The sequence below is a fragment of the Trachemys scripta genome, chromosome 2, assembly GCF_013100865.1.
Source record: "Trachemys scripta elegans isolate TJP31775 chromosome 2, CAS_Tse_1.0, whole genome shotgun sequence".
In the NCBI taxonomy this organism is placed as follows: Eukaryota; Metazoa; Chordata; order Testudines; family Emydidae; genus Trachemys; species Trachemys scripta.
In genome coordinates this window covers 87,383,849-87,409,429 of record NC_048299.1, presented here as the reverse complement: position 1 = coordinate 87,409,429, position 25,581 = coordinate 87,383,849, and the positions used below count along the sequence as shown (strand labels likewise).

Genomic DNA, 25,581 nt, shown 5'->3' with positions numbered 1-25,581 from the left:
GTCATCACTAGGTGAAGGCATGCACTGAGGTCCCAGATCTACACTGGCATCATTATCTTAATCAGGATGGAATACATTATGTGGAAATTACCTCCCTATCTGTTTGCTGCATTCAGTGGTCAAACCATTGCTCCAGTTCTTTGTACACGTGCCTTTTTAGTACAAATCCCATTCTAACTCCTGTTGTATGTTTACTGACTTTTTTTTCCACTCTGAGCCTGATATGCACAAAATCCAGGGGATTAACTCAAGGTTCACAGGAAACACACTCATTTTTCATCCAGACAATTAAGCAAAGGCTATGGTCAAGCTCTAATGTAAATGGGCATCGACTTCAAAGGAGCTATGCTGATTTACACCACAAGAGGATTTGGCCCTGTTTGATCTTTCATGAGAGAAGAGATTATAAACTAAACAAGTGCCTTTTAGGTCAGTTTACCACAATTCCCCTTAAACTGGTTCTGAACACAGTTGGCTGGTCAGTGGAAGGTAAAGCCATGTTAAACATTAAAAATCCCACTATACTTGATGCTAGGAGGAAGCTAGTTTAGGGCAGGATCCCATGTGGTACTGAGTGATCATCCTCAACTCCAGTGGGAGCAGGGAGCCCTTAGTCTGTATGTATTTCAGTTTTGTAATCTTGACTGTGGTTTTGAAAATAATTTAGCACAATTTGGACTCATCCACAATGACCAGGCAACTTAGCTCAACATCAGTCTAGCAGGAAATGGGGCTGGAACAGTGTGTTAAAATCCAGGTCTTTCTGTATTTCCCCACCCCAATCCCTTGCCCTAGGTCGGAACCCCCTCCTGCACCCCAACCCCCAGCCCCACCCCAGAGCCCAGACCCCAGTCAGAGCCAGCACCCCAACTCCCTGCCCCAACCCGGAGCCCCCTCCCACATGCCAAACCCCTCAGCCCCAGCCCGCGCCCCCTCTAGCACCTGATCCCCTGTCCCAGCCCTGAATCCCTCCTGTACCCCAAGCCCCTCATTCCTGGCCCCACCCAAGCCCGCATCTCCAGCCAGAGCCCACACCCCCTCCAACACCCCAACACCCTGCCCCAGCCCGGAGCCTCCTGCTGCACCCTGAACCCCTCATTTCTGGCCCCACCCCAGAGCCTGCACCCCCAGCCCGAGCCCTTACCCCCTCCCACACTCCAACCCCCTGCCCCAGCCTGGTGAAAATAAACGAGTGAGTGAAGAGTGGGGAAGAGCAAGCAACAGAGGGAGGGGGAATAGAATGAGTGGGGGCGGGGCAAGGGTGTTCGGTTTTATACAATTAGAAAGTTGGCAACTCTAATGTCGGGGCATTATCCTACCTGTAGAGAAGTAGAAATCTTGGCCACTCTCTATACTAGAGGATTTTAGGGAAAAAATCCCATGCATAGTACCCTCAGTTAAGTTGCATTTCTAATCAAACTGGTAGGAGCTCTGGTGCAGATAAGGCTCTGTGGTTTCCGGTGTCTTTACAAGTGAAAAAATGAGCATAACAGTGAGGAATCAGGTATCGTTTCCCCCTCCTTTTTTTGCAAACTTCAAGTCCAAATACCCATTTTATACCAAACTCACCTCTGAAGGAACCATAAGTACTTTTTAAATACATTACTTATAAAGAATGCTGGTCATTTCACATTTTGGACTCAATTCAAACCTATCTGGGTAGCAGGTGCAAACTTTGCACCCACTGTACCAGCAGGGTCACTGGAGAAGTCAAAAGCACTGTTTGCACTTTTTCTTGCTCATGGGGCTTCACCAGTAGACATCAGGTATAACGTACAGTCAAGACTCCATGGACTGAAGGCTAGCCAGAGTACGCAATAAATCAGTAGCTTCAGACATGCCACCTAGCAGAAATGTGTGTCTACTTACGGATTGCAATAATTGACTGCAGGTCTCCTGGCAGGACAAGAACATTCTCCACCACCAGCATTTTGCATTATGCTGATATTGCCACTCCGATTACCATGCTTTCTTTCCAGTCTTACAGCCAGCCACTTAACAGATTGTCCATGTGACCCTGAGGAAGCTCCACTTTTCACCAGTATACCCATGTATTTGCATCGCAGCAGGGAATGTTGCTCACAGCCACTGCTGAAATGAGTCAATGATTCTGGACAGCCACAACAGTGTATTTAAGGCTTAAAAACTGATTTACTTCTGAGGCCATGCTAGGAACTGATGCATAAGTCTGCCAGAGGAAGCCATCTGCAGTGTACAACTGCAGTGAAGTTTTATTGTCCTACAAACCCCTGGAACTAAGCTGCATATTCCTGACTGGCATCTTATTTATTAACTAGTGTATACACCGCTACCTCGCTATAATGCGACCCGATAGAACATGAATTCGGATATAACGCTGTAAAGCAGTGCTCCGGGGGAGGGAGAGGAGGGGTTGCGCACTCCGGTGGATCAAAGCAAGTTTGATATAATGCGGTTTCACCTATAACACGGTAAGATTTTTTGTCTCCCGAGGACAGCGTTATATCGAGGTAGCGGTGTATATATATATATATATATATATATATATATATATATATATATAAAAAGCACTCCTGTAACAGAAGCTGGCATGACACAAGGTTAAATCAAGCCCTTTTCACTACATTTCCATGCCTTCCACTAAGAATGGTCATGTTCTCAACCAGTGGTTCTCAAACTTTTGTACTGGTGACCCCTTTCACATAGCAAGCCTCTGAGTGCGACCCCCCTAATAAATTAAAAACACTTTTTAATATATGTAACACCATCATAAATGCTGGAAACAAAGCGGGGTTTGGGGTGGACGCTGACAGCTTGCGACCCCTGAGGTAATAACCTCACAACCCCCAGTTTGAGAACCCCTGTTCTAAACCCTAAATATACCTGTCTTCACTTTCATGTATTTCAAGCTTTCATACCTCTCCAAATTTCATAACGACCAGGTATAGTGAAGTATAAAACAGTTCCAGGCAATGCTTTTCAGGTCTGCCAGGTCTATTGCTATCAGTACAGAGGCGGCTAGTATCCTGATAAAGACAGTTCAGACACTAATATGCTTCCACCAAAGGAGTACATCAGAGAAAACGTATAGCTCTAATGCACTGCTGCTGTAAGAGTAGGAGGAATCTGGATATCTATTACAATTTACTGAGTGTGCTGTACAATAATATTCTAGTAGAGAGAGGTACTTAAGGAAAAAGCAATGCTGAAATTAGAGAACCTTTCAATCTACTTATCGGAAAGCTCATAGCTGAGCAAATAAGCATTGAGCAAAGAATGCATTTCAGTAAAAAATGCTTTTAAACCAGTGCAGACCCACTGCCTCTTGTTTTTCTTATTTTCTGTCCCTAATTCTATTTATTTATTTAATTTTTAAAATGTGCTTGTGAATTCCAAGGTTGTGAAAGAAGTTGGTACTGACACCCTGGTTCTTTATTTATTCACAGAACAAGTACAGCACTGGCAATGGCAGTACAACCCTCCCCACCCGGCACCATGAATACATCTTAATATTGGAGAAGCCACCTCTCTGGACAGGCAATGTGAACTCCAACTCCACTGAACTCTTGGCCTCTCAGAGGTGACTGTCATCCAGGGCAATAATTAGATAGTGATTTTTTTCCACTGATGTGCATCCACTGGGTGATGGGTTGAGAGCCATTAACTTGCATCTAGGCCACTAGGCAGTTGTCATAGTACAGTAATAACTGTGTCACTATATATCTGGGCTGAATTTGAACTCCATGCTTAGTGGCTAGTTAAAGGTTCCCTATCCAGTTACCCCCTCCCCCCGCCACTGAGTGACCAATCACTAACATTCTAAGCTTGCACAGGACGAACGTGAGACAGTTCATATGGAGGAATTCCTGTACATAAGTTCACTAGAAGTTCAGTGCGATCAGGCAGACAAAGTGGTTCAGTAAAAAGATCAGACTCAGATCCATACTGCCGATAATGCAAACTGTGATTTTGCCTTTCCCTGGCAAATAATGCAGCACTAGATGCTTAATGTGCAAATTACTTTCATTTCTCTAGCTGCTTGTAACCTTCATAAAGCATTTAATTTCTGATCAGAAGCAACACGAATAGTTAAGGTGGCTGCTGATTCTACCTATTTACTGGTTCATTTGTAAAAACACTATTTGTAGAGTTCAGTAGGTAATTTGACCTTCCATGGCTGAAAGTGAGAGATGAGGTGCCAAACTGGCATTACAATTGCCACTCTCACTATTGGTCCCTCTGTTATTGCATACTCTCTTCTACAATGCTATTCTGGTTCCTTGCTATGCTAAAGCCCATTAGAATTCCTCCGACCTGCCATGTGTTCTTATTTAAAACTGAATGTACTCAGTTAGAGCAAAAGGGTGTTTACATGAAGAAAGGGATCAGTTTCCTTCATCCGATTGATTTATAGGGCTGCAATAGTCCTAGTCAGCAGCCCAGGACCAACATGAAGCTTCTTTATTATAGAATTAAAACAGACCACAGTTTTCTAGTCTTTTCTACAGCACCTCACTGTTTCCACTAAGGCTATGTCTGCATTGCAATAAAAGACCCGCGTTATGGCTGCGGCTCACCCAGGTCAGCTGACTCAAGCTCGGAATGCAGGGCTAAAAATTGAAGTGTAGACGTAAGCTCTGAGACCCCAAGGCGGGGTGGGTCTCAGAACCCAGGTTCCAACCCATGCTCGAACATCTACACTGCAATTTTTGGCCCCGCAGCCCAAGCCAGAGTCAAATGACCTAGGCTCTGAGACTGTGCTGAGGGGTTTTTATTGCGATATAGATGTACCCTATATTGCACTGGGGATTTTTCCAGGGCAGTCAGTGTTGGTGAACCCAAACCTGAATCCTCACCATATCAAGGTTCATTTCTTGGGGAAGATGTCAAAGATACTGCCTTTGCTCATTCTCACTGTGCAGTGTCTCTCACTGGGTGGGCTACAATCCACTAACTGGGGAGTTCTTTAATAGCCATTTCCTTCTATTCCTTCCAAGTTAAAAAAAGAAAGCCCAAAAAACATTTACCTGTGGCTCTTTGTGCACCTTCAGCTTGGAAATGTAGTGTCTTTACTGGGAGCTCAGTGCTTTTGAAAATCAGGTCACTTATTCAAGCACCTACATATGGACTTAGGAGTCCAATTTTAGGCACTTAATTTAGAAATTCTTGGCCTAAAGCACCAATCCTGCAAACACTTAAGTGCCTTCACAACTCTACTCATGTAAAGTTATTCATGTGATTATGTATTTGCAGGGCTGGGGCGTAGTTCAGGAAAGGGAACCTAGCTCCTTGGTAAATAGGGGTAGAGCTGGGAGGTTTGACTGAAGATACATGGTTCTGGGAGATCAGGTTTGAGGCACACTGTCAAGGCAGCATGAAGAAGCTTGTGTTTCTGCTACCTGTGCCATAGCTAACTGCGCCACACTTGTTCTGTGACTACACAGAGCGTGATCAATCCCCAGGGATGTCAATCCAGCCATCATTAAACACATCACACTTTTTTCTCTAAAGCAGCCAACCTCAGTGTAACCTTGGAACAGTGTAACTTATTGGACAGCCAATAATGACTACCTCTTACTACTGCACTGATTGCAGTGCAAGTCTGGTAAAGAGCAATGATGATGTCCAATAATTTCTGCTTTCTACACCAGGCTCTTTATTGGTCCCAGTTTGCTATCCAGCAGCTAGATAAATTGATCTCAATTCACTCTGCAGTGCTATAAATCCTGGGTCAGTGATTAAGCTTCTCTAGAAGCCTCATACTTTCCACTAGTCAGCACACAAGCCTGACTAAAGTTAACAGACAGAAATGCCACTTGATTTCTCTTCTCTCTGGCTCATTTTGCAGTATATAGCTGTACTTAGTCACCCTCAACTAAACATCATGGACATAATATAAAGCCATTCAACCACAAATAAGCTACATTAAGTAGTAGTAAAGGGTCCACCTTGAACCCACAAACTTCTCCCCATCACACAACCCCTTCCCCCCCGACAAACTACTCTTGAGATAAGGCCCTGTAACTATGTTTCAGCCCAGGGTCTGTTATGGGATGTTAGGGGAGTGGAGAGCAGCAACTGCACACATAGACGTGACACACCAAGGACTGAACCAGAGAGAAAAAAATCCTACAACTTGAGTTAAAGAGCAACAGTTCTGTAGCTGGGGGCTGTATCAACTCATATGGACCATAGCACAGCGGGGGATCTGGAACGCACATTCCCCAGTGGGTTCTACAAGCACAGAGGAAGCGACTGAAACATTTTTTCTTTTCTCTTTTTCCATTTCAATTATTACATGGCTCTTTGGTATCCTGTGCTGCCCTACCAGTTCCCTACCTTCCCAACCCTTTACTTCTGAAGTACAGGCAACAGAGTCACAGACTGTATCTCTCTTTCTCCTCCTCCCTCTACGACTATTATGCTACAAAAAACAAGGAGACTTAATTTTGTAGGGCTCAGGGACATTATATTGTGGGCCTGATTCACATTGGATTAACTTCACTGAGTTGCAGCGCCATTAACTGGAATAACACAGGAATGAATCGTGTAGAAGATACACATGTGCATGCATGAACATAAAGAGGGAGATATCAAGACTAAGAAGAGCAAACTTCTTCCAGACATTCCAGACATTCCAAAAGTGAGTGAGAAATGCTCAAAAACATGTCTCAAAACATTACTGGGAATCTAACATTTCTTTTCATGTCCTCATTCTCTTTCTCCTTCCTATATCTGTTCACTACACACGGATGCAAAGTCATGGTACTGACACCTGTGATGATACTTACCAAAACTGATTAGCCTACTCTCTGATGTAACTCTACTTTAATCATTACAGAAGGCCTCTCAAGACCATCAACAAATTTGCAGGTATATGTGATTTTTGCTGTGTAGTAGCAAACCTTTGTTCCCCTTTGATGCAGGTGGCATAAAAGTATAATACTGCCGATCAGCAAATAGAAATGCTGATACCTATTCCCTTCTCTAACCAACATAAATAAAAAGTCACCTTTAATGTCTTTGTTTTCAGTTCACAGTTGACAAATACCAATCCAAAAAATGCCACTAAGTCTATTCATATTAAATTACTCCTGGGGGAATTCTGCATCACTGCACAATGCAGAATTTCACAGAATTCCCTAAAAAAGCAACAGAGGGTCCTGTGGCACCTTTAAGACTAACAGAAGTATTGGGAGCATAAGCTTTCGTGGGTAAGAACCTCACTTCTTCAGATGCAAGTAATGGAAATTTCCAGAGGCAGGTATAAATCAGTATGGAGATAACGAGGTTAGTTCAGTCAGGGAGGGTGAGGTGCTCTGCTAGCAGTTGAGGTGTGAACACCAAGGGAGGAGAAATTGCTTCTGTAGTTGGATAGCCATTCACACAGTCTTTGTTTAATCCTGATCTGATGGTGTCAAATTTGCAAATGAACTGGAGCTCAGCAGTTTCTCACAGGACCCTCTGTTGCTTTTTACAGATTCAGACTAACATGGCTACCCCTCTGATACAGAATTCCCTGTTTCCCCCATAGAATTTCGGGCCGCCACTAGGGACCGCTGGACTCTGCAGAGCCCATTTCGCAGTGAGTGGAGCACGGAGCCTGGCGGGGCTGGAGGCTGCATTCTCATTTGATCCTCATTCTCCCAGGGATGGGAGAGGGCCTGAGAGACCCAGCTCTGGCAAAGGGCGAGGAAGGGCAGGGCTGCACCACACCATATCCCCCGGCGGGACAGTAAAGAAGTTGGGGAAAGTAAAGGCTCTGGGCGGGGCTGGTGTCTGGGTCGGGGGCTGCCCTGCAGCTCAGCTCTGGGGGGAAGGGAGGCTGGTGTCTGGGGGCTGCCCCACAGTGGAGCTCTGGTGGGATGGGAGTGCAGGGGTCTGGGCTCTGGGGGCCCCACACAGCCCCCTCCCTTCCACCACCCCACAACTGGAACTGGGTTGTTGTAGGGGTTTCTTTAACTCTCTACTCCAGGGGGAATCTTTTTCGCTATTGTTTGTATTGTTGACATACTTGTTGACAGGTATTTTGAAATAAATTACTAAAATAACTGAAACTGGAGTGATTATATTGTGTTATTTTGACAAATAAAATATGCAGAATTTTAAAACATTGTGCGCAAAAATTTTTGGTGCAGAATTTTTGTTTTGTTGGCGCAGAATTTCCCCAGGAGTAATATTGCACCCTTATAATAACAGAAAGGTGTCTTATTTGTCCGTACTATAGTACATATTGGCTTCCTATTACATTTAACTAGCGTCATTAACCCCTACTTAAAACTAGCTTACGGTATTTAGAATAGTTCTGTAAATTAGGGAAAACATGCTGTGTAATATTTTTAACCTTCAGGGCATATCGATTTTCTCGGGCTTTTGTCAGATAGGATGGACTAGGAAACGTGTTGTGTGTGTGTGTGTGTGCGCGCGTTTGATTTTTATTGAGTCATTTACATTGGGCTTGGGCAAATCATTTAACTGACACTGAGTAATCAAAATCTGACCATGGGAAGAAAAAAGGCCAAGATTTAAAACAAAGATTAGAAGCTCATAAAATCAAAGGTGACTGAGTGTTTCCAAATATAGAACTATATTATACTGGCCTTTCACATTTGGCTCCCTTTCTTGGATCTTCTGAATCACTTCCCGCCCGAATTATATTTAGTAGTTCCAGAAACTGCACCTTTTCCAATCCAATCGTACCTCACTGCACCAATGAAAGACTGACTAAACCCTTAATTAAATGATACTAAGGATGTTTTGGAAAGGGCACGTAAATGTGATCAATGTTTTGCCACCGTTCCTCCATCTGTAATGATTATTTTTAACACAATTAATACTAAGGCAGTGTTGGGAATTAACTGGAGAATTAGTTCTGTGCTCTTGCAAAATGGCTTTAAACTTGAGAAATAATCAAATGTAATTTCAGGTTATTTGCCTCCCTGACTCCCAAGAATGCCTGAGCCATATGCAAATACCTCTTTCAATGTTAAAATGCGCATCCTTCTCTCACCTACTCTCAAATTTTTAAGGCAATATTACTTGGACTCCACTGTCCTATTTGCACATTTCAATTTCTCAAAGAGAGATAGGCATGTGAGTTTAAAATCCTACAGAGGATACACTGGACTTCAGCACACTTGTTCAAACAGAGCTCCACAGACCAATCATATGTTCTGATGGTGTGACACATTATTTGGCAATGTCTGAATACTAGTAAATATTGGTCCAGTGTTATAGAAATAGAATAGAGTCATTGGTTACTGGCTGAATCAGCATACAGGAAGGACTTCAAAGTCTTTTATAAAATTGAACAGTCTTCTCTTTGGTTGTGACAAAGAGACTGACCTTCAGACAGTGGGTCCTACTTTTAAGAGACTAATAGTTTGATGTGACAGTTGTGTTTCACAGAAGAATCTTATTCATAAGACTTAGGACTGGTATACACTTCAAAATTAGATGGTCCTAGCTATGTCACTCTAGGCTGTGAAAAATGTCGTGCCCTGAGCATCATAGTTAGTCAACCTAACCCCAGTGTAGACACAGCTAAGTCGATGGAAGAATTCTTCCACTGACCTAGCTACTGCTTCTCGGAAAGATGGATTTACTACATTGAAAGAAAACCCCCTCCCGTCAACATAAGAAGTGTCCACACTATGGTGCTACAATGGCACAACTGCAGCGCCATAGCTGTGCTGCTGTAGTGTAGACATGGCCTAAGTGGCAAAACTGAAGCACTGAAATGGGGGAAAAGTGACTCTCTATTGAATATAAAGGAAAACACAAATGAGAGTTATTAGATAGCATGCAAATGAGAGGTGCTGCAAAATTACAACGGAGGCATTGTTGGGAAAGCTGGGATTGGGGGAGGAATGGTGGAAAAATCCAGGACTGTGTTTTGGTAAAGAGAATGCTTCTATAGAGTTTTTTTTATTTTTACATATAGTTTGTATTATTGTTGTTAAACTTCAATAAAGACATTTATATAAAAGGATAAAAGAGAGTGCATTGTAAGAGTAGTTGAGCCAAGATCCTCCCTCAAAGACAATTGGGTAGTTAAGTCCCACTGAAATCAATGGGCATTAGGTGCCTAAATACCTTTGAGGATCTGGGCCTTACAGACTAAAAAATGAAATCTGTAAGTTTACAGTATGTACATTTTAAGGACTTTTCTCCTCCTCCTCACAAAAATCAAAAGCAGTTTATTGGATTATTACATTTAAGGTTAATTCTGCAGAGTCATTTTCGAACTGCTTTAGTCACCTGTAATGAAAGGCCAATAAGACATCAGAGTTAGTGTTCATTGCAGCATGTGGTTAATCGGCTGCGTGACTCACTGCCTCTAATGTATGTAAGATAATTGTTGCAGCTCACTAATGATTGTGTCCAGCAGATACTTAGAGCAAAAAAGATTAGAAGCAGGGATCAAAATACTTCTCATCCCTCGTTAGCTAGATTGACCCCATTTTCGGAATAATCACCAAACACAAACAGTCTGAGTCACACTAGCCAGGTCCCATCTTTTATTAGTTTACGCGGCACAGAGCAGGTGAGTTTATCAAGGCACATAAATGTTGATCAGGTTTATGCAGCTTAAAACTGCCTGACACACAAAGCAGAGCAGTTTCAGTTAAATGAAGGAAGGTGTGCAGAATACAACACACACACACACACACACACACACACACACACACACACCCCTTCCAGGGACTGCATAAACCATCTTGACACTTACCCACCACCTTGATCAACTGTGAGGACCTGCTATACATGTATAAAAACATAAAGATGAGACTTTGTCAGCCTGGCTGAAGCCTAGTCCTTGCCAGAAGAGGGTCTGCTAGAATAAATATACTAGTAAACCCTCCTAGTGCAAGTGCAGCTTGTATCAGCAAAAGAGTGCTTTTTGCTGGTACAGTTTATACTGACTCTCTCAATGAAATAAGCTCTATCAGCAAAAGCACTTTTTTTGCCAGTATAACTGCACCTACACTAGAGCTACCACAGAAATGTCATTTAAAAAAAAAATTAACACCTCTAACCGACATTACTATACTGACAAAGGTTTCTAGTGTAGACCTGGCTTAAGAATACAGATGTTCCACATTTACAAAATAATCAGTTTTGTATATTAATCAGTACATATCACATAATGGACAAGAATGTTAAAAGGGTTAACTGCCAAATATAAATCATCAGATGTCCGGCTGAACTCTTTTTACGGCTATACCATATGAGAAAGTACACTGTAAATAACTAGACAAATGGACCCACAACTAGAGTTGACATTAAAGTCAATGGGAGTTTTGCCTGTGTCTTTTGACAGCAGCATTAGGTCCATTAAAAATAGAACACTGCAATCAAAAAGTTAACACCAACATCAACCAATTCTCCCCTCAGGACACACTGGCTACTGCTACTGAGAGTCCATTTACAGGAATTTCTGAGAAGCAACAGGAGTAAACTGCCAACTGCCATGTGGGTATGGGAAGTTTAGGGACTTCTTTCCAACAGTTAATTTCAAAAGCCCCATATTAACGTCACATGTGAAGTTGCATGAGTCACAATTGGGTATTTAGCTTGTTGGGCGTTCTCAATGCCATGTACAGCATCAGGACCACAAAGCAAATCAGAGAGTTTTTCAATCAGGATCCAGCTGCTTTTACTGTAATGATGATTTTAAAGTGTAACATGGCTCCATGAAACTGTAACCTCAGGTTAGCCAGAAGCCACAACCTCATACAGACATCGCTCACTGTACCAGAATAATGTCAAACGGGTTTGATTTAAACCTTCTGGGGATGCATCATGTATCTGTAATTCTAATCCAGGGGAGAATTTAATCCTTCCCCAACTCTGTGAGCAGAGCAAACTGGCTGAATCTGCACTATCTGAGCCAAGTGCTATCCCGGAGGCAGGCTCTGCTCAGTACGATGACAGAATTTTCTAGCAATGCTGTTCTGAGTGGGAGATAGGAGCAACTAGAAAATAAAGAGTCTGCAAGCAATATAAATGTATATTAAGACAGGCTCTGGCTGATTTTAATGCATGATGCAAGAACCAACAATTTGCTAACGCTTCCCACCTTAACTGATGTAAAAAAAAAAAAACACATGGTGGAGCTTTGGTGAAGAATAGAATCCTCTATGAAATACATTATGGATATTAAAATGTAGGCCCGTTAATCTGTGCAGCAATCAGATATTACAATGACGGATTCTATGGAACACAGTAATAGCCATACCTTAGCAGACCGTTACCCTGTCTGAGAGTGGCGTGTGCTAAATCCTTCAGAGGATGGTGCAAGGTCTCACTGTGGAAAATACCTGAAGCTTCTATGTGTAAGTGGGGGATTTGTCCCATTGTAGCAGGGGAATTTCTGTGTACACATTACCCTGGCCAAGCCAAGTGATGAAAGAACATGAATCCCTGCCCTGATTCACTTCACCCTGGTACCTGCCCACCTTGACTTTCCTTCCCAGCCCTGTGTGAACAGGGCTCATCACACAGGGAGAATTGAGCCCCGAGGTTCTTGGCTGTTTACCTCAATCTCTCCGTGCACAATGATGGGGATGCCCCTACTCCAGAATACTCTAACTTGCTTGTTATCCTTTTAACTTGTGATCACTGCAATTCACATTTATTTACAATTAACACCATTTTGTGTGGGATTAAACAACACTTCACACCGTAAACACTAGGATGAAATGGTTTGGGTAAGTTTCAATGCAGCAGTCTCCACAGTGCAATAAGCTTTACAGTTACAACAAATTTATGAGTCCGGTGTCTTTTTCCTGGAACTGGATGTGCTGCTATGAGGCTCTCATTCACCACCTTTGGTTCTGGCACACCTTTCATGCCACGTCCCTTCTGAGGTTGGCACAATGCCCTCTCAACAGACCATGGGAAAGGGGCTTGTCTCTTCCTTTCTCCCTAGTTCAGCACACACAACCCTGCTGGGAGAGTTGGAAATTCCTCCCCACAACTATTGCCCTGATGCTTCTCTGGCTCCAGATACTGCTCTGGCTCTGGGCAACTGCTTGGGCTGCTGCAGTCTCCCTTGGGCTGCAGCTGTGGGTCCACTGCTCTGCTCTGGGCTCCTGCACTCTCCCCAGCTCCACCCTGGCAGCCCGAGCTCATAGAGAGGATAGGCCCTGGATGCTCAGTGCCCTCATTGGCCTGCCCACCCTGTCAATCTGTCTCACTTGGAGAGTTGTCCTCTCCCCGGTGGCCCTTAGGCCCTGTCAGTCCCAGGATCCTGACTCCTCTTCAGCCCTTCCCCTTTCTTCTGGTATTGGGAGAGGGCCAAGTGAACCCCCCCCCACACACACACACACATCACTAAGTTTCAGTTAGGGGCCAACAGCCCCCTTACATATGGTTTGCTCCTTATCTAATATAACTGTGGATGTTACCACTACCTACAGAAACGTCTAATCCTTCATTTGAATGCCACTGAGCTCTTAAGCCTCCAGGGTACTTTGGAACACATTAATTATGCATCACATCAAAAAGTTTCTCTCTAGACAGGCATAACCAAGCTGTTATTTTGCTTTTTCTAAGTTTTATTTAGAAAATATAATAGCCCAGTTATTTCACAATGGCTTATTACACTTGTCTTGTGTTCCTCTGTGGGAGGCAGTATGGCCTAGTGGACTGGCACTCCAGAAATCTGGGTTCTAGTCCCACCTTGGCCACTAGCCTGCTGGGTGACCTTATGCAAATCACTTTACCTCCCTGGCCTTAGTGATCCCATCCACAAATTGTGCCCACCACCTCCTATGTAAAGTGCTTTTAGATCTACTGATGAAAAGCCCAATAATAATGATACTGAATCTTTTGGTCAATTATTGCAGAAAAGCAGGGTGTGGCTTTTGTAAGGAAAAAGCCACCCAGCTGCCTGAAGCTGAGAACATTACAGATCAGTGACCTTTTGAATGATTAATATTTGTGGATCAAAACTGAAGTGACTCCACACAGATGTTCAAATAACCTATCCTCATAGTGAAGCCTCCTGGGCTGTGTACTGAGGGGCAGGTTAGAGTAGAATCTGGCACTGAACCTGGTTTGAGGATTAATCTAAGTACCCTGCTCCCAGAGTGTCAGTCATGACTCACTCTTTTTATATATTAAAAAAACAAGTGCTGCATTTGTCACAGTAATAAAAAAAATGCTTTGTGGTGACAGTCTCCAAACTCTCTGATCTGATAAGCTATCAGAATCGTACCATAGATCGAACACAACACAACATTGTCCAGAGCAGGAAGCAACATATAAGGCAAGAGGCAGTGTAGTCAAGTGGACTAAGCACAGCACTGGAAGTCAGGAACACCTCAGCTCTAATCCTAGCTCAGCCACTGACATGGCAAGTGGCCTTGAAATTAAGGGTCTGGTTTTCAGAGGAGCTGAGCGCCTGTTTACTTCAAATGGATTTGTAGGTGCCCAGCCCCTCTGAAAAATCATGCCTGATAGGAACACATTTTTTGTAATCGTCAGAATTAAGTGCACCAAACATGTACCCACTACCATGACTGCACACAAATCAGATAACTGCCCTGTAAATGACTAGTTATGCAGCTAACTGACCATTTTAAATTCAATTTGCTTATTTAAATACACATTTGTGATAATTATGTGTGCAAATTAGTTGAATGATATTGCATGTCTAATTTTGAAAGTCCAGAGCTTAACCTCACTGTCTCATGGTTCCCACACTTGTGGCATAACCACACTTACAGAACACCAACCTCACAAAAGGGTTGTGAGAATTAATTAGGCAATGTTTGAATCACATATTAGAGAAGATAATGTAACAGGTCTTTTCCTAAACCATTTTCCTGCCACTGCAGGACAGATCCTTTCAATACATTTCCTACTGTTTTGTGCAGTCTAATATCACCACCTAGGTCTTCATCTGTAGCTCTCCAGGTGTTTTAAAATGAGGCAAGTATTGTCCCCATTTTACACATAGGGAAACTAGGACAAAGAAGTTTGAAGTTTCTTGTCCAAGATCACATCATTGGCAGAGCTAGGAACAGAACCCCGGTCTCTTGATTATCAGTCCTAAGCCCTCTGCCTCACTGCCTTTTAATGTTTCTTTTACACATTTTTAAAGCACTATGAAAGTAAAGTACTAATTAGCGTACCATTATTGACCCTTGGTTCAGCCTTAAGAAAAATCTTAGAGTCTTGTGTATTACTTTGTTTATCAGTTACTGTTCACTGTTTGTCTTTTAACACCCTGATTTGCCTCTTTCTTAGCACTTCCAATTTGTTCTTAAAAATAACTTTGGCTATACAAATGAGGGCACGTAGATGACTCACTACCTGAAAAATCAGATAGTCAGAAGTCTACTGTATCTTCATCCGTGCCCTCAAATGGGCATAATTCTTTAAAGGTGCAAAACTGCAAACAAAAAAAAACTATTTAAAAAAGGAGACTAGGCTAAGGCTCCTTTAAAACTCAAGCCACTGATGTGTACCACCTTGGAAAGGAATTCTAGTAAAGCCAGGGCAATTGATTGATTTCATTTTATCGGTTCATTTGCTGGAGGTGTGTCATAGACATAAATAGAACTACTTTAGAAATGCAAAAAAGCAGCAAGAATGCCAATCTTTTCCTTTTAGTCAAAACTGTTCCAGTAGTGCATGCTTTAGGTATGTTCATATTTTTCAAGTTGCTCAAAACAAATAATCAGATTAAAATCCCCCAAAAGAGCCATGAGAAAAATGATAGGCTTTTCCCAAATTCCCAGAATGTGAGACTTTTGTCAACTATGCAATCTTCTTCCCCCTTTGCCCTGCAGTCTGTATTTTATAAGTCTCTAAGCTACTTTGACTTCGGGATGGATTCAGTCCGCCACGAACTCTGTGCACAGTGAACTTGCTGAACTCAAGTAACCCTCTAAAGGCAAAGATCCAAGCAGACATCTTAGGGGTTACTAGGATTCATGTTTAAGGAAGAGGAACATGGTTTCGATCTAACCAAACAAAAATTGTTGAGGGCAGATGTCTCTCAACATTTTTGGAAGAAGTTTGCAGATATTATGTGGTTAGGATTGCATTGCTACAGGATTTATTAGGGGAGTCAGACAAAAAGAATTTTCAAAAATAATTCAGTGCTAACACTGGGTCAGCTGACCTGGTGTCAGCAGTAGGAGCCCTAAAGTAGCAAGACTCTCACCTCCAGGCCTGTTTTTACAGGCGTGTCAATTAAAAACCTGCTTTTCCATCAGGTTTAATTCACAGCAGTATTTATTTATTTATTTATAGTGAAAAGGATAAAGATGCCTATCCAAGGCTCTAGACATGCTAACCCTTGAATTATACAATACAACAAATCCCAAAAGCACTAAAATAATCAATCCAACAGGAACTCAGCCAGCCATTCACCTACAGAAACATCTTCCAACCTTTCCATTATTGTGGGAAGCGCACACACACAGCCCTTACCATTAACCCTGTGGAACAGATGGTCTTTTGCAGTGTGTCCAACAGGTCACCAAGTCTGGGCTATTTCAGACCAAGATGGAGAACAAGTTCCAGAGTCTGAGGACCCACACAAAGAGAACCCTGCCTGCTGTCCTGCCTCTTTTTTACAATGAGGGGATCCAGCTTGGGCACCCCTACTGACCACAGCTGTGGCAGTATGGCACAAGGAGAGTGAAATGCTGGGGGCTGGCAGTCTTGTCTATGCTAGGGACAGTGTTTATGTTTAAAAACAAAAGTAGTTGATTTATGGGACAACCAGATTTTCCAGTGGAAAAAACACATCCTGAGGGAAAAGAGTTATGGGGCCTAGTTTTAGAAGGGTGCCTACCCCAGTGTGGGTCAGTAGCTGCCTGCACACAATGACAATATAGCAGAGCTGCCCATGGGCTCATCCCTTGGAGCGGCGCCCCGAGTCTCAGCAATTCTACATGGATCTGTCTCTGCGTGTGGGGGAAGGCTGGCTGGGATTCTTCATGAAGAATATGGTGGTAACATTCATGTACAACAGACCAGGGGCTGGACTCTGTGGTGCTAACCCCGCCTGCTGTCAGCTTCGCCAGCTCAGGTGACCGTCACTTTATTTAGGCAGATTTTCTGCTGGAGTTTATAAAAACCAGAACCAACTGTAAAACCAACAGCCCCAGGGCCTGAAAACAGGGACATTCCCAGTGTCTCTGAACACGTGGTTACATTACCTACTTATGTAAAACTGAGGGCAAGATTGTGCCTTTACATCACATTCTGAGTAAGGACCATGCGTAGCTTTGCCATGCCAGGAGCAGCCCAGGGCAAGAACTGTGACTCTCTAAAGGGTAGAAGGATGCAATATGCTACTGGCTAACCCAGCAGGGACAGAGCCAAGTTTCTGCCTAGTCCCTACCCTTCTGCTCAGAGTGCAGAGGTGAGTGATAAGCTAAGTTGCACAGGTAAGTACCTGGGGCATGCTCCACCCTTGTGGAACATAAGCAAGTCATAGTATTGCCTCGATATGGTGTTGTTCATTCACATGAATGATGCATAGGGAGGCGTGAACATGGCAGAGATGAGAGAGTTACATTTGGAGTTGGGGGAAGGGCTGTGTAAGAAAGACTGGGACCAGAGTCCATTTTTATTTTTTCGGACGAGAGGGGCAGGATTAGTGGCAACATATTTTACAGGCCTCAACAACGAAAAATGCTAAGGACAGCCCTGCCTGAAAGAGAAAGATGAAAATCCTTGGTAGGGGCCGTCTGAAATTTTCTGATCTATTATTTCAAGCAGTGAAGAAAACAGCAAGAAGTTAATGTGACACAACTGGAAAAAGACGACAGATTAATCTTTACTTGTCAGCGGTGAGGATGAAATGTTACCAGCCAGGAAGGACAGGTACGATGCATAGTGCTTTGGAGAAGTAAGATGTGCAGTCAGTCCAGATGCTGCCTCCAAGTGCTAGATAGCAAGTCCCTCTCATGCTGCACGCTCTCAAACAGTGAATTGCTACAAAAATATCTGCCCTTCCATCAGTTAACGGCTTGCAGAGTTCATGGAAGAACAGAAGACACACAGAAAAATCATTTCTCCATTACACAGGTATCTCTGACTACACAGAGAGAAAAGCTAGGTTATTTGATGCAAGAGACATTGATTTTTCCTGTTTACAAAAAGAAAAGAAAAAATGTCATCCTTTTAAGAAGCCATTAACCAGGGATACACACTGTGCTGAAGGAAGTTTCACTCATAAAAAAATTTACATTGTTATGTAAAGGAGAAGGAAAACTGGTGTTATAGCAGGCCGTTTCTTACTATGAGTAAGTGAGGGATGATACATTTGTGTGTGCGCATGCAATGTGGTTTGCAAGCCAGGCCATGGTAACAGTGGCGGGTAAACACACACTTCGCTGGTGTCAAAACCTCAACCTGCATCACCACAGGAAATGCTGATGCAAAGATTTAGGCAGGAGGGATGACAAGTTACCAAAAACAAACAACATGAAAAGACTGCCATCTCTGCTTTGACAAAATCTCTCACATGGCATTCAAATCACATGGTCCCTAGCCAGAAAAGCTAGTTTTTTTTTTTTCTTCAGAAAAAACAACCTTCTGAGCTGCTCCTTCAGGAAGGGAAATGCCCAGACTGTCTACAGAACACAAACAGGGAAAGGGAGGTGGGTCAACTTGATGCCATAATTTACTGTACGCTCGAGGATATATCAGTGTCCTCCCAAAGCTCATTAGAGTCAATGGAAATGAAAGGGGGCTGTTGGCCCCTTACTGAAACTTAATGTTTTTTGGGGTTGGCCCTTTCCCAATACCAGAAGAAAGGGGAAGGGCTAAAGAGGAATCAGGATCCTGGGACTGACAGGTCCCCAGGGCCACTAGGGAGAGGCCAGTGCTCCAAATCAGCAAGATTGACAGGGCAGGTAGTGCAACAAGGGAGTCCAGGGCCCAAACTCCATGTGAGCTGTGGCAGAACAGAGCAGAACTGGGGAGAGTGCAGCAGCCCAGAGCAGCGAGGAGTCAGAGGTGCATTGAAGCAATAGTGGTGGGATGAACTCTCCCACTCTCACAGCTGGGTCGTATGCGCTGGTCTAGGGAGAGAGGAAGAGACAGGCCCCTTTCCCAAAGTCCGTTGAGAGAGCATTAAGTACCAGCTGTGACCAAAAGCACCCCTATAGTCACACCCTACATACCACTGTAATAATCTTTGTACCGAATATGCCTTGTGAGGTATCATCTGGAAACTAATAACTTGCTGGTCAATAATATCATGGTGAAATGCAAGTAGCAACATTCTATGTAAAGTTATGAATTCGCCCTGTCTGATATTGTTAGCACATGTTCAAAGCCACACAGCCCTGCCTAAGCAAAAGTTGATAAGTAGGTCTATCCTAAACAAAGGAATGTGTGTTTACCTCAATTTGCATATAAGCAGTAAATAGACAGCAAGATGGGAAAATGGCAGGAGACAAGGCAGATCTGCATTTCGGCATACACAGGGGAGAAGAAAGAGCATGGAGCCACCTTCACCATCAGAGTCCTCGTTACCTTCTTTACTGCTTGAATAAACTTTGTGTTGAGGAGAATCCTCAGAAGGATCCACTTCAAAGGGTGACTGGACTATAAAAGTGATGGGCAAAACCACCGCAAGGCATCTCTCCCTAACACTCTCTTTTTCACCTAAGAAGACAAAGGAACCAGCCCTTTGACTTTGTGGGGGAATCCTGACCTGAGAATTTGATAAGCAATGTTGCTGGGAACATATGGTAAGGATTTTACCTCAAACCAACTCTAGCTTTGATAACATTTTAGCTACTGGAAAGCGTTTTATCTTTATTTCTCTTGTTTTATCTTTATTTCTGAGTTTAATACCTGATGCCTGTACTCACTTAAACAAGTTTAGTTAACTGCAAAGAGAGATTTTTATTTTTTTAATCAAAATTAATCTGGCGCTGTGTTTAAACGGAACTGTTTGGGTAACTCCAGTTAAAGAAGCAAACTGTTGAATACCAACTTTTTATGGGTGCAAAGGATCTTAATGTATCTCAACTGCCCAGGAGAGGGCTGGACAATGCCGAACACATGTTTTGTGGAAAAATCAGGATTAGGAATATGTTGGGGACACTCTGCAAGCAGTAACCAAGGCTGGTGGAACCTAGAGTGTGGCTGGAGTGTTGCTGACCAGGGCCAGGGCTTCAGCTATACTCAGACACTCAGGGTGTGACCTGCTTGCTGGCAGGCTGTCTGTGAGCAGCCCAGGTTGGAGCTACAACAGCAAAACATTATGAAGCACCCACAGTTATGGGGCAGGTGGTAACACAACCTCTCACTGGCCTGGATTGCACCCCAGAATGTGACACCAGCCCCAGAGGGGGACGTGGCCTGAGAGGAGGGCCAAAACCAAAGAGAATGGGTTCTGTGACTGAGTCCAAACCCATCTTGGGGCAGTGTCACACCAGCAGCCTCACAGAAGCACATCCAGGTCCAGGAAGAAGACACTAGACCCATAAATTTGTTGTAACTATAAAAGTTTATTGCACCGTGGAGACTGCTGCACTAAACCTCACCCAAACCATTTCCTGACAGTGCTTATGCTATGAAGTGTTGTTTGATCCCCAGAGAAACGGGTTTTGGTCAAATAACTGTATACGAGTTTAAGTGAATTGCAGTGATCACTGGTTAAAAGAGTCCTCCCTGTGTAATGGGAGTTCTGTTCAACGGGTCTGGAAGGAAAGTCAAGGTGGGCAGGTATCAGGGTAACTGAATCAGTGCAGGGACTCAGATCCTTTCGTTATTCAGTTCAACCATGATGCTGTGTATAGAGAAAAATTCCTCTTCTACAGTGGGACAAATCCCCTGCTTACAGAAAGGTTTCCACTGACTTCAGTGGGAGTTGGACTGGGCTCTCTGCCAGAATCCAGAAACGAGGTGTAAGATCTAATATAATTCTGGGGCCCTAAATAAGCATCTGTTTATGCTTCCCTTTTTGAAGGAAGAATAAGGTATTTTCTCTTCCCTAGAGCAGCTTGGTGGGTCTTATATTGCTGAAGGCTGACAGTAGTGATTTTGGGTCATACATGCAACTCAGTAGTTTGGATGCCTATCTGTCCTGTATCTGCAAAAATAACGAGGAGTCCTTGTGGCACCTTAGAGACTAACAAAGTTATTTGGGCATAAGCTTTCATAGGCTAAAACCCACTTCATCAGATGCATGGAGTGAAAAATGCAGTAAGCAGTATATATATTACAGCACATGAAAAAATGGGAGTTGCCTTACCAAGTGGGGGGTCAGTATAACTTTTACTAGAGCAACTTGGTGGGTCTGAATTTGCTGAAGGCTGTGGGTGTAACTGACCCCCCACTTGGTAAGGCAACTCCCATCTTTTATATATATACTGCTTACTGTATTTTCCACACCGTGCATCTGATGAAGTGGGTTTTAGTCCGCGAACGCTTATGCCCAAATAAATTTGTTAGTCTCTAAGGTGCCACAAGGACTCCTCGTTGTTTTTGCCGATACAGACTAACACAGCTACCACTCTGAAACACGTCCTGTACCTGAATTCCTTGACTCTGCAAAATTCAGTGTTACCAACTCTCATGATTTTTTTTTACAAGTCAAGCAACTAAGTGCTGGTCTTGGAGATGGGTAGATGTGGGAAAGGGGCCACAATTAATTAATTAGAATTTGGGGGGAAGCTGGAAGCTCCACACCATCAGGCAGCCAATGAGAGCTCCTCCAGCACAGGCCAAATTCACCTTATTCTATACATTTGGGAGAGGTGACAATATTAACACTCTCTCTCTCTCTCTCTCTCTCTCACACACACACACACTTGGGGTGACAGGAGCAGGTTCAAAGATCAAAAGACAAACCAAAACCATAGTATAAACTTAAATCACAAGGCTTTTTTTTTTTTTTTTAAATGAGCTAATCTCCTGATTTTTCAACTTTAGGGGTTGGAAATACTGAAAATTAGGACCTGATCCCACAAAAAGTTGCATACACAAGTATATTTAATCTGTTTAGGAATCCCACTGACGTCAGCTGGCCTTTGCATGGTAATAACTATACTCGCAAGTGTAACTGTTTGCAGGATCAGATAATTAGGCTGGACGGCTCATGAGACAACGTTCTGACGAAAAATTAAGCCATCTAAAACATACATAATCCTATACTCTTCCACCCACCAGTGCACTAACATACACCACAGGCCACAGCCTCTCCCTCTCCCCAGAGGGATACCAACTTTCCATCATCACCTTTACCAAATTACCTCCTCCCAACACACCAAATATCCACAACCAATAATTTTGGGAGGGCATAATTTGGGAAAGGGGATCTGCTGGAGGGTAGCCTGGTGTGCTGAAAGAGAGTGGCTGGGTTCTAATCCCCGCTCTGCCACTGACCTGCAGTGTAAATCAATTCACCTCTCTGCGCCTCTGGTTTCTCCCTCTTCCTTTGTCTGTCTTGTAAATTGTTCAAGACAGGAATGGTTTCCTAGTACATGTTTGTACAATGCACAGCACAATGGGTCCCTGGATGTATCTTAGTGCCACTGCATTCAAAATAGTAATAATATAGTCCAAACTTCCAAGACTCAACTCCAGCACCAGACAGGAAAAGATACCTAATGACAATATATACATGTTTTCTCTCTACTCTCCCAAGTCCCTAGTAAAATAAAAGAGAAATGGCTGGTTTAAGCTAACATACCCTGTTCCACTGACCAACTTTTATTTCCCCTGGCTACCTGCAAACACATGAAAATACCAAACTAGCTTCAAATTCTACATGAAAGACTGCAGCAGGGCCTAGGGGGAAAGGTCATTTCTTCATGCTGAAAACCAAAAATCCAACAGTGCTGAACATTTCTGATGGTAGGCCAGAAAGTAGATAAGAGTCTGCACACTGAGCACTGGATTGAAAGCCAGCTCGGGGAACATGAGCTGCTGGAAGTTGTCAGCTAATATACTCTATAACCACTGACTATTAACATACTATATTAGCACTCTGTTGTGTTTGTTGGTTAGCTAATTCACTGTATTACACTATTCCCATGAACTGCTGCTTTCATTTCTACACAAAACAAAAATAAAAAGTGTTCCTTTCCCTAAAAGTGATATTCAGGGCTGGAGCGGAGAGAAAACAATGCCTTACTGAACTGAAACTACTGTAGCTTAAACTTTAAAACAGCCAAACAACAAATATAAGAGCTCTCAAGGCTAAAAGTACCCCTGTGTGCCAGGCTCAGAGATGTCTTGATATAAGAATGGACATTAAAGCATAAGGAGTTCAGTAGTGCATTGCCTGGCGCACAGAAGATCACTGTGCAAATGCAAATCATCATAGCCCAAGTCTGACTTGTTCTTTGCGTTCTCTGGATTCTTAACCTTATTTTGGTCACATGCTCCAATACAATCGAATCTGAGAAACACAGTTCTCATTCCTCAGGTCCTTCATGTGGATGAGAAGGTTTGTTTTCACATTTCACACAAAAAATCAAAGTTCTCCAAAGGATTTCAAAACTATTAAAATTAAAGTGAGTTCATGTTGCAGGAAGGTGCAATAGGAGTATGAAGTATTATATTGTTATAGGAGCATACGGTACACTGCAGCCTCTAACAACAGTGCAAAACTAAGTCTCATGCAGTTTTGTATATGCTCCGCATCCACCATAACAAGTGGATAAATCACCCCTTAAGCCAACTCCTTAACGTTACATGTTAAACAGAAACGTGTGGAGAGTAAATCAAGCAGTGCGCTTTAGTTTCTCTATAGCATCCACCCAGACATTGTGACAACAGGCCCTCAGTAGTGCCATATGGCATCTCCCCACTATGCTCCACAGAACAGGTGATAGCGCCATAGCTGGCAATGAAACTGTGACGAAAGTAGCTAAGGACACCCCAAAGGGTAGAAGATGACAGCAGGAATAGAATTTCACTGTTTGTACTGAAGCTTTGGTTTATACTGAAGCTTATTTTATCTATTTCAGTACTGGATGTTTATACCCCTACCACCCATATTATATTGCGAGTGGAAAGCTACATGAGCAAAACTCTTGTAATTCTCATAAACAGCATCTATGCCCCTGCATCTGTAGAAATTATAACCCTGGACATTATCCTATTACAATTGCATTCTGATCTTTCAGTTCTCTCTACTATTTCATGGCAACTCTGGGGATGAACTAATCACGGTTCTCACAGAGCATTTCAGATAGTTTGAAGATGCATAATTCATACAAATTTTATTAGTGTGACTGCTTCCTAAAATCTTGCCATCAAAAAAAAAAAAAAAAAAAAAAGAGAGAGAGAACAGGATAAGGTTGTGCAACTTAATACACAGAACATGTAATGGAGTACTAAAATACCATCAAATATTTATGCCATAACAAGAAATGACATAAAAAGTGGATAGAGTGGACTCCCTTTTGAAATGTACATTTAAACTCAGGGTGAGAGGGATAAGAAGACAACCAGAAACGTATGGGAAAGTGGGAAGAAGAGGAAGTGATTGGACATAGTGCAAAAAGAGGGTGGAGGTAAAGTAAAGAGGACAAGAGTACATTTTACCAAGATTGGTGGAGTAGGTTCTTTTCTTAAAAGCTGTTATATGAAGTAATGTATTACCTAATTAAGATTGTAATTCCATCTCAAGGTTTGGGTGACAATGAAAAGGGGTGATGGTGGGGAAGAGAGAGATTACTTGATCTTAGTTCTGGTGGCTTATGACATTGCGAGAAACCTTCCAAGGGACTGCAGCTGAATTACCTACACTTAGAAATATGTTATTTTTGACTGAGCTCTCCCAACTGCAGTGGTCAAGTCTGTGGCATCCGTGCTGTCAGACTTGCAAATGAACAGCAGTCTTGAAACAGCAGCAGTAGTGATACTATTTTGCATGAGAGCTTCACAAAACTGCTTCAATAGTTAGGAGCTAGTCATTTCTGTCAAGTCCTTTGTTAACCTAGACCAGGGGTAGGCAACCTATGGCACGCGTGCCGAAGGCGGCACGTGACCTAATTTTCAGTGGCACTCACACTGCTTGGGTCCTGGCCACCGCTCCTCGGGGCTCTGCATTTTAATTTAATTTTAAATGAAGCTTCTTAAACATTTTAAAAACCTTATTTACTTTACATACAACAATAATTTAGTTATATATTATAGACTTATAGAAAACATTAATATGTATTACTGGCATGCAAAACCTTAAATTAGAGTGAATAAATGAGGACACCACTTCTGAAAGGTTGCTGACCCCTACCCTAGACACAGGGGCCAGATCCTCTGCTGACGTAAATCAGCCTAGCTCCACTGAAATCAACAGAGCTACCCCAATTTACATCAGATGAGGATCTGGCCCAAGGTCTAGCACTATTCTAGATATACACAAACCCTTTCTAAATCTTGCTACTTTTGGATGATATCATCCCAAGGACAGCTATCATGTAACTCAGGGATGTCCTATGGAGAAACACAATAACAACAGGAATGAGTCCAAAGAAGTCAATAGAAATTTTGCCACTAACTTCAACGGGAGCAGGATCAGGACTTCCATAAAACTTTCAGGACTCCAAATTATATACTCTCAACAAGGCTTACAGCACATAATCTCTCACCTCCACTCACCTA

General features: G+C 42.9%; 1 protein-coding gene across 1 annotated transcript in view; it reads right to left on the bottom strand.

The window, feature by feature from the left end:
- EEPD1 (endonuclease/exonuclease/phosphatase family domain containing 1) overlaps nucleotides 1–25,581 on the bottom strand; it is an 84,816-nt gene that overhangs the window by 36,705 nt on the left and 22,530 nt on the right. The window lies entirely within an intron of this gene.